The sequence below is a fragment of the Heptranchias perlo genome, chromosome 20 (genome assembly GCF_035084215.1).
Source record: "Heptranchias perlo isolate sHepPer1 chromosome 20, sHepPer1.hap1, whole genome shotgun sequence".
NCBI classification, from domain to species: Eukaryota; Metazoa; Chordata; class Chondrichthyes; order Hexanchiformes; family Hexanchidae; genus Heptranchias; species Heptranchias perlo.
The window spans coordinates 25989489-25999421 of record NC_090344.1 but is presented as its reverse complement, the minus strand read 5'-3'; the positions used below and the strand labels follow the sequence as shown (position 1 = coordinate 25999421).

General features: G+C 43.5%; 2 non-coding genes across 2 annotated transcripts; both read right to left on the bottom strand.

The window, feature by feature from the left end:
- Positions 1 to 2804: 2804 nt before the first annotated feature.
- trnan-guu (transfer RNA asparagine (anticodon GUU)) lies at positions 2805 to 2886 on the bottom strand. Its single transcript has one exon. It is a non-coding gene; the product is annotated as a tRNA-Asn (tRNA).
- A 3332-nt stretch (positions 2887 to 6218) lies between these two features.
- trnat-agu (transfer RNA threonine (anticodon AGU)) lies at positions 6219 to 6292 on the bottom strand. The gene has a single exon. It is a non-coding gene; the product is annotated as a tRNA-Thr (tRNA).
- Positions 6293 to 9933: the final 3641 nt, after the last annotated feature.

Sequence of the window (9933 nt, the reverse complement as noted above, 5' to 3'; positions counted from 1 at the left end):
GGAGTTTTACTGGCTCAAATCCCGGATGACCCCTGATGTGTCCCCGTTTTTGCTCAAAAATCACCAATTGGCTTCTCACATCTTATCAGCGATGCAAAAGGCAGGTTTGACTTATCTGCAGCAGAGCATGTTTGAACACCAGAGGGCAGAATGCAGAGGGTTTGTCCATGAAAGACACGTAGACGAAATGAAGATAATCTTTCAAGAAGTTGTACAGATTGAAGCCGGCACATGAATTTATCCCAATTCAGGCGATCTCATGGGTACAGATGCAAAAGGTAAAGGAAGCTGCATTGGCCTGGAACCAAACCCCTGGTTTCCCACCGGCAGGCGAGGGTTCGACCCTGAACCACCAATGCAAACACGGCTGCAGGCTGCACGTGTAGCGTTGGATACAAGTCTGGAACATGCAGTCTGGCAGAGTTCCTGTGATGAGCCTGCGCAGTCTCCAACCGCGTGCTACCTGTGGGTGACCAAACGAGTGGATCAAGCATGGTCTTGAAATTCACTGAGATTCGAAATCACTTCACACCGCCACTGTAAAATGGTTAAATCAATAAGAGCTGTAGTTACCAGGCAGTGTTTACTTCTCTCAGAAATAAAGTTATAATCCAGCCCTATGTTCACCTCTAAGATTTCACGACATGCGAAGAATTTCCTTTAAGCTGCAGCTTAAATTCTGCTCAATCACACAATTGGAGATTTATACTATTTTTCGTTTCATGTATCTCTCTGTCTCTGCGTTTCTTCACTTTCGGTGTTGCTCCCTAATGGACTTATCAAGCTTCCTTCAACGGCCAGGTCTGGAAACCCCGGATGGGAAAAGGCTTGTCGGATCTTCGTCCAATTGTTGGATTTCGACGGAATGAGTTTTGCTATTTTCCGTCTCCGTTTGCGGAAAATATAAACCGAGATGGGATTTCCCCTCCTCGGGTCCCATCACCTTCGGGTAATGGGAATGAACCCGATCGATCACTCGGTCTTAATATCTGTATTCTCATTGTTTAACAATACAATTACTGGGTTACAGTTATTTTCAGGACACATTTTAGAAATTAATACATAACAGACATATTCGAAAACTAGAAGCACGTGGGATTAAAGGGTCGGTGGTAACGTGGGCAAGTAATAGGCTGAGGGATAGGAGGCAGAGGTTAGTGGTGAACGGATGTTTTTCTGACTGGGGAGAAATATGCAGTGGAATCCCCCAGGGGTCGGCATCAGGACTATTGCTTTTCATGTTATATTTAAATGACTTGGATGTGGGAATAGGGAGTACAATTTCAAAGTTTGCGGATGATACAAAACTTGGCAACGGAGTAAATAGTGACGAAGATAATAGCAGACTTCAGGAGGACACAGATGGACTGGTGAAACGGTCAGTCACGTGACAGATTTAACGCCTATCAGTGTGAAGTGATGCACTTTTGGATGAAGAACATGGAGAGGCAGTATAATCTAAATGGAACAATTTATGGGGGTTCCAAGAGCAGAGGGACCTGGGATTTCATATTCATAAAACAGGGCAAGTTGATAAGGCGGTTAAGAAAGTGTATGGGATACTTGGCTTTGTAAATCGGGGCATTGAATACAAAAAAGGAAATCATACCAATCCTTACAAATCAGTGGTTCGGCCTCAGCTGAAGTATTTTGTACAGGTCTGGGCACTGCACTTTAGGATAAAAAGGCATTGAAGAGGATTCAAAGCAGGTTGACCTGGATGATACCAGTGATGAGGGACTTCGGTAAAATGGAAAGATTGGAGAAGCTGGGATTGTTCTCCTTACAGCAGAGATGGTTAACGGGAGACCTAATAGAGATATTCAAAATAGTGAGGGGTTTTGAAAGAGCAAGTAGGGAGAAAGTGTTTCCGTCTGGCAAGTGGATCGGTCACCAGAGATCACAGATTTAAAATAATTGGGAAAAGAACGAGAGGGGAATTGAGGAGAATTTTTTTCACACAGAAGGTTGATAAGATCTGGAACGCACTTCCTGAAAGGATGGTGGAAGCCGATTCCATGGGATCATTCAAAAGGCAATTGGACATAATTGAAGAGGACTAATTTGCAGCATTATTGGGAACAATCTGGGGTGTGGGTCTAATTTGGAAAGGTCTTCGAAAAAGCCGACACTGGCACGACGGCCGAATGGCCTCCTTCTGTGCTGTAAGATTCTATGATTCGATGATTACCTTCTGAATCATTGTAATTGATGCTATTCAGCGTTGAACAACCAAGAAAATTATAACCGTGATATTCGGCTTCTCCATTCCCTTATGAATATCGCAGCTTATAATGTCCAGGCGGGGGTGGGTCTGAATGGGGGATAGAGTGCGGAGATTGGAATGGAAGTCCAGCGGAATGAACTTGGCCTCATCAGTTTTTGTTACTTTTCCAACCAGTTGCCCGAAGCAGGCGGTGAACCTTCTTCTCGAGAGAGGATCGTCATTTCAGTTCAGAAGGAAAAAGGTATCAAGAAAATCGGGTAAAACGCACACAGAATGATCCGGGGCTTATAGCACATCCCTTTTTAACAGACACAGACACTGAATGATCCGGACATAAATCATCATGATGGTACATACGTTTCTCTTAGGTTGAACATAAGATTTACTCTTTTTACAATGACACCACTGTACAATCTGATACTTCGCGACCTTACAATCTCAACACCTTCCTGGAAGGAACTGTTGCTGATTTCAGCAAATAATGCAAAACCCTCTGTCTGCCGTTTCGAGAAGGATGGGACTTTGACCAGACGTTCTGTGTGGATTGAAGGAGAGAAACAAAACTTAAACACAATAACGACGAGGATGGGACTCAAACCCACGCGTGCACAGCACAATGGATTAACAGTCCATCGCCTTAACCTCTCGGTCACCTCGTCGCACGCAAAAATATGCGAAAGCCCCTTTATTCAAAATTAAAATACTGGCTACGTTGCCAACCTGAAATCAAAACTGTAAATGTGTATATCCTCAGCAGGTGAGGCAGAATCTTTAAACATAGAAACAGAGTTAACGTTTCAGGTCGATGGCCATCACATGATTATTCCAACTCACTCAACTTGCGCCTTATAGATGGTTGAACGGCTTTTGGAAATTATAAGGTGATTCACTCGCCGCATAATATCCAGCCTCTGAACTGCTTTTGTAACCATAGTATTCATGTGGCTGGTCCAGTTAAGTTTCTGGTTAATGGTAACCAATAGTATGTTAATGGTGGGGGATTCGGTGATGTTAATACCGAATCCCCACAGAAGAGATTTACTGTAAAGATTCCAGGGATGAGGGGCATAAGTTTCATGGATAGATTGGAGAAGCTGGGGTTGTTCTGCTTGGAACAGAGACGGTTACGAGGAGATTTAATAGAGGTATTCAAAATGATGAAGGATCTGGACAGAGTAGAAAGAGATAAACTGTTCCTATTGGTGGAAGGTTCAAGGACCAGATAACATAGATTTAAGGTGTTTGGCAAAAGAACCAAAGGTGGCATGAGGAAAAACTTTTCTGCACAGCGAGTGTTTAGGGTTTGGAATACACCGCCCGAGGGGGTGGTGGGGGCAGATTCAATAATTGTCTTCAATAAGGAACTGGATAAGTATTTGAAACGAAAGAAAATACAGGGCAACAGGGAAAGGGTGGGGGAGTGGGTCTGTCTGGATTGCACTTGTAGAGAGCCGGCACGGACTCAATCTGCCGAATGGCCTCTTTTCGTGCTGTGACCTTTCTTTGATTCTATTCTATTTGTCGGAGGCGATGCAAAGCGACCGGAGCGTGACGTAAATCGACCTGATCATGTACATTCTCTGATAATAAATCTTAGTGTGATGCAAAGAAGAAATTCATAATTATGGTGCATATCTTTTATATTATACTGACTATAAGAGGTACTCGGTTCACCAGGGCGCCATTGTGCACATTGGTTGAAACTTCACGTCGATCACCCCTTACACTCCCAACACCTCCGTGTAAGATACAGTTGGGTGGCAATCCAGACTTTGCTGAATTGTTCAAACACGTGTAAACCAGCAATGCGGAAAAGCACTTCTTACCAATGAAGGGTTTTTGGTGAGGCGGCCAAAATGAAAAGCTCTACAAATTTTGGCAGCAGTGCGATTCGCACCTACATAATTCAGAAATGGAAGTCAGCATCTTAGACAACAAAGCGACTCACACACGGCAAACCATTCAGTTCGGATGACAAAAGTCATCAAGCTGAAACATTACCTCTGGTTCTTTCGCCACAGGTGCTGCCTGACCTGCTCAGCGTTTTCAGCATTTTCTGTTTTCATTCTTGTGATTTCACAATGGCCGTTTTCCTGAAAACACCCAATTTGACCCAAGGACAAAGCTCCAACTTCACTTTCCCCACGCGCTTAAAGTCTGCGGTTTCGGAACAAAATCCCCTCCGCGACGAACATTCAAAGGACCTTTCGCTCACGGCCAACCTCCTGTAATCGACACTTTTTCACCATTGCCACTCTTTTCATTTCTCCTCATTCCTTTACAATCGGACATTTCCACAGACCTATTACGATCAAGCGGAACATTTCCGACTTTCCTGCACCGCCCAGATTGCTAAAAGTGCAGCTTTCATCCGTCTTTCGCAGCTATGTCGCGCCGCCCGTCTCCACCGCAAATCAACTGCTCGGGGAAAAGCGCGAACGACCATGGAAACAAAACCCAGTTGTTCAGTTAACATGCCCCGTGTCACAAGATACCCCATGGAAATTTCACGGAAAAGTATGCGCTGTCCTTCCGAATGCCAGCCCTGCTTTCTTTGAGCTTGTCTCTGGAGCAGATCGAAATGTATCGACTGGTTTCAAGGCACAAATGAACATTGATGCGAACGGGACATGTGCCCCCGAGAAACAGCGGTCGATGCAGTGCAAACTTAAAGGTGTAAGAATGTGAAAGTGAGTGTTAGAGTAGGCAAGGCCGCAGTAAAGTCTCAATGAAATAGACCATGATTGTGGAAGGAAGAAAAAGCTGGAGGCAGCGGCGGGTCTGAATTTTGGATCATCCAACAGAGACACGTGAGAGAACAAAAACAGGATACAGACAAAGGTGCTGGGGCAGAAAGAAAAAGCACGAAATAAGAGGAATGAAATGAGAGTGAAAGAAAGAATGGGAGAGAGGGAGGTGAAAGGAAGAAAGAGAGAAAGAAAGATAGAAGGGAGAGACAAAATCAAGCGTGCAATACTCAGCCCGCAAATGGGCGCTGCTCCCAATCGGCTACACTTCGCCCCACAGACCCTCATCCCATTCATACCGTCCTACAATACACTGTCAATGCTGTGCAGTGAAACAGAGAGTTTAAAGGTAGAGAGACACTCACACCGTCCTACAATACACTGTCAATGCTGTGCAGTGAAACAGAGAGTTTAAAGGTATAATGACAATCACACCGTCCTACAATCCACTGTCAATGCTGTTCAGTGAAACAGAGAGTTTAAAGGTATCAAGACACTCACACCGTCCTACAATACACTTTCAATGCTGTGCAGAGAGACAGAGAGTTTAAAGGTATAGAGATACTCACTTTTTTTTTCAAAAGTAGCACATCCCAGGAATAAGAGAGAGCGTGGGTTTGCTCTCCTGGTGTATCTGAGGCTTGTCAGTCAAGAGTCCCCTCCTCCCAGTATTGGCTGTGGAGGAAGTACAGTGTAGATTTAATGGAATACCTTCAGCCTGACCGAGGTTATTCTGACTGGCCAGTAATTACTCGATCGATCTCTTTCTCCCTTTTAAACAACGGTACATCTTTAGCAGTCCTCCAATCCTTCGGCATCACACCTGGAACCAGGGAGGATTGGAAAACGATGATCAGAGCCTCCGCTATTTCCTTCCTTGCTTCTATTAACAGCCTGGGATATATGTCGTCAGGGCCCGGGGATTCAGGTGGAGTGATTTGGGAACTTTCATTTTCCAGTTTGCAAAAGTTTGCACCGCTGGTCAAGATCACAAGTCTCGGTCAGAATTAGGACTACTTCCGGGTTTAAACTTCAAATCGTGAATTATACCCCGACCCCAACGAGACCAGAAACAAGAACGTGTTGGAGACACATTCAATGAGAGGTCTGTCTGAATAATGAAAGTGCGGTTTTGAGCAGTCATCTTGATATCTGTTCCCGCCTGAAACCTGAACAAATCCAAACACCACAGCGTAATTTTGTCGCTTCATTCCACAAATTAGGTGAAAATAATAAGTTGCATAAGGCACTGCTGGGAGTTGAACCCAGGATCCCCTGTTTACTAGACAGATGCTTTAACCAGCTAAGCCACAGCGCCAATTGGTGACAACTTATTCACACCTCCTCTCAATAACATCTATCAGCGACACGTTATTGTCTGTTCGGGGTTCAGACCGTTTGATTTTGTCGATTTCGCTTGTCCGTTTCCCTGTGAATCCCGATACTTCCTGCATTTTTTCGCTGTGTTTATCTTTGTGCATCCATCAGTGCATTGATACACCGATGATTATGTGTGCTTGTGTTTGTTACATTAAATAAATTAGGGGATCAGACAATTCTCTCTCTGACAGTAAAGAACTAATGAGCCGAACTTTATTGCAAAGTATTATTTCTTGCGGTGCTGAAACTAAAAACCGGAAGAGGAACAATCAGGGAAAAGGAGAAAAACCTGTGAGGGAAAATGAGGACAACAATCAAGATTTTTACCAGTACATGAAGAGAAAGAAGGGTGACTAAGAGTAATGTGGGCCCTTTAAAGACAGATGGAGGTGATATTGTAATTGAATATCAGGAAATAGCAGAATTGCTAAATATTTACTTCACAGAAAAGGATGAGGATAACATACCAGAGACACGAGGACAACTGTAAATAAATCATGGGGATTCAGTACAAGTAAAATAATGGCAATGGAGAAAATAATTAGATTAAAGATAGACAAATCTCCAGGACCTGATCGTTACCACCCGAGGGGACTAAGAGGAATAGGCGAGGAAATTATACATGCTTTAGTCATGATCGTTCAAAATATCTTGATTCAGGAATTGGTCCTTTGATTGAAACATTGTCAATGTCACTCCATTATTTAGGATGGGTAGCAGAGATGAAGTTGGAAATTATTGACCCATTAGTCTGACGTCCGTGGTGGGGACGTTACCAGTATTCGTTATTAAGGAAGGAATGCCTGAGCACTTGGATAAATATGAAGTAATCAGAGAGAACCAGCATGGATTTATCAAGTCAAGTCCAACAAAGCGAGTTGAACTTTTTGAAGATATATCTAACGTGGTAGATAATGGAGTGTCTATGGATGTTATATAATATTGAATTCCAGAAGGATTCGATAAGGTACCACAGAAGATACTGTGAACATAAATGGGAGCGCGTAGAATTTAAAGCAACCTATCGAAACGGGTTGGGAGTTGGTTAGAAGGTGGGAGGAAGAGACCCGGTGTATAAATCACGTAGACGACGGAATAGACTGCCGCATATTCTGGCGATTTGGAGGAGGGGACCGAGTGTAACGTATCAAAGTTTGCGGATGATACAAAGATGGGAGGGAAAGTAGAGAGTGAGGAGGACATAAAAAACCTACAAGGGGATATCAACAGGCTGGGTGAGTGGGCGGAGATTTGGCAGATGCAATGCAATATTGGAAAATGTGAGGTTATGCACTTTGGCAGAAAAAATCAGAAAGCAAGTTATTATCTTAATGGCGAGAAACTGGAAAGTACTGCAGGACAAAGAGATCTGGGAGTCCTCGTGCAAGAAAGTCAAAAAGTTAGTATGCAGGTGCAGCAGGTGATCAAGAAGGCCAACGGAATGTTGGCTCTTATTGCTAGGGGGATTGAATATAAAAACAGGTAGGTATTGCTGCAGTTATATAAGGTATTGGTGAGACCGCACCTGGAATACTGCATACATTTTTGGTGTCCATACTTAAGAAAAGACATACTTGCTCTCGAGGCGGTACAAATAAGGTTCACTCGGTTAATCCCGGGGATGTGGGGGTGGACATATGAGGAGAGGTTGAGTAGATTGGGACTCTACTCATTGGAGTTCAGAAGAATGAGAGGCGATCTTATTGAAACATATAAGATTGTGAAGGGGCTTGATCGGGTGGATGCGGTAAGGATGTTCCCAAGGATGGGTGAAACTAGAACTAGGTGGCATAATCTTAGAATAAGGGGCTGCTCTTTCAAAACTGAGAGGAGGAGAAACTTCTTCACTCAGAGGGTAGTAGGTCTGTGGAATTTGCTGCCCCAGAAAGCTGTGGAAGCTACATCATTAAATAAATTTAAAAAAGAAATAGACAGTTTCCTAGAAGTAAAGGGAATTAGGGGTTACGGTGAGCGGACAGGAAATTGGACATGAATTTAGATGTGAGGTTAGGATCAGATCAGCCATGATCTTATTGAATGGCGGAGCAGGCTGGAGGGGCCGATTGGCCTACTCCTGCTCCTATTTCTTATGTTCTTATGTTCTTATATCCACGTTTGTCGCTGACACCAAGTTAGGTGTCACAGTGAATATTGTAAATGGAAGCATAGGGAAACTGAAAGATTAATTGAGTTGGCAAAATTGTGGCAGATGGAGTTACATAGAATTACAAAGAATGTACAACACGGAAACTGGCAATTCGGCCCAACTAGATTATGCCGGTGTTTATGCTGCAGACAAGCCTCCGCCAACCCCTCCTCATCTAACCGTATGTGCAGACCCTTATATTCCTTTCTCCTCCATGTGTTTATCGAGCTTCGCCGTCAACGAATCCATGCTATTCGCCGAAACTGCTCCTTGTGGGAGCGAATTGCACATTCTAACCACTCTCTGGTTGAATGTGTTCCTCTTGAATGCCATATTGAATTAAATAGTGACTACCTTATAATCATGGCCCCAATGATTTGGAGTCCCCGTATTCACAAGTGCAAACACCTTATCCACGTCTAACCTATCAAACCCTTGCATAATCTTAAAGTCCGATATCAGGTCACCCCTCAGCCTTCTCTTTTCTATACAGAAGAGCCCCAGTCTGTTCAAACTTTCAAAATGGGCAAGTGTGAGCTCATCTACTTTGGACTGAAGTAAGATAGATCAGAGTATTTTCTAAATGGTGAGAATCTAGGAACTGTGGAGGAGCAGAGAGATTTAGGGGTCCAAGTACAGAAATCGCTAAAAGCCAGTGGAATGTTAGAAAAATGAATTTAAATGTCTCATGGCATGTTGGCCTTTATTTCATGGAAACCGGGATTCAAAGGGGGGAAGTATGTTACAGAAAGAAATCCCTGCTGAGACCCCATTTAAAGTATTGCATTCAGTTCTGGGCACCACACATCAGGAATGAAATATTGGCCTTGCAGAGGGTGCAGCGCAGATTCACCAGAATGATACCGGGGCTAAAATGGTTAAATTATGAGGACAGGTCATGCGGAGGTCGGTCCTCATTTTTCTCTTATGAATCCGGCCCCATCCGTTTACTGTTGACGTGAGCGCGTCTGATACTAAGTCAGTCAGAATCGGATGCAAATCACATCACGGTCACAGCGGGTCTGGGACTGACGACTGGTTTTACATTGAGTTTTTTTAAGGGATAGGCTGTACATTGTTTGTATAATAATAATAATAAGTTTGATACAATTAAGGTTTTTTTCGGTTATTTCCATTTCCACCCTCACCAGTTTTATATAGTAACAGGTAACAATGTTTAAGGGATGTGATGTGCAGTGTTGGTGGAATCAGTGTAATTTAACTTGATACATTGAAGAATCTCTTGTCTTATCCCAGGCTTTTACCTTATGTTTAGACCCTCACCTAGTTTAAAATCGGTCACTCACTGATATAAATAAACCAATAGCAACCCCGAAACCTCAGCGGGTATATTTGTTCCGATAATTAGTGACGGTCGCAATTTCCATTGAAATTACAATCGGCAAATCCCAGAGGCTGTTTCGGGTTTGACA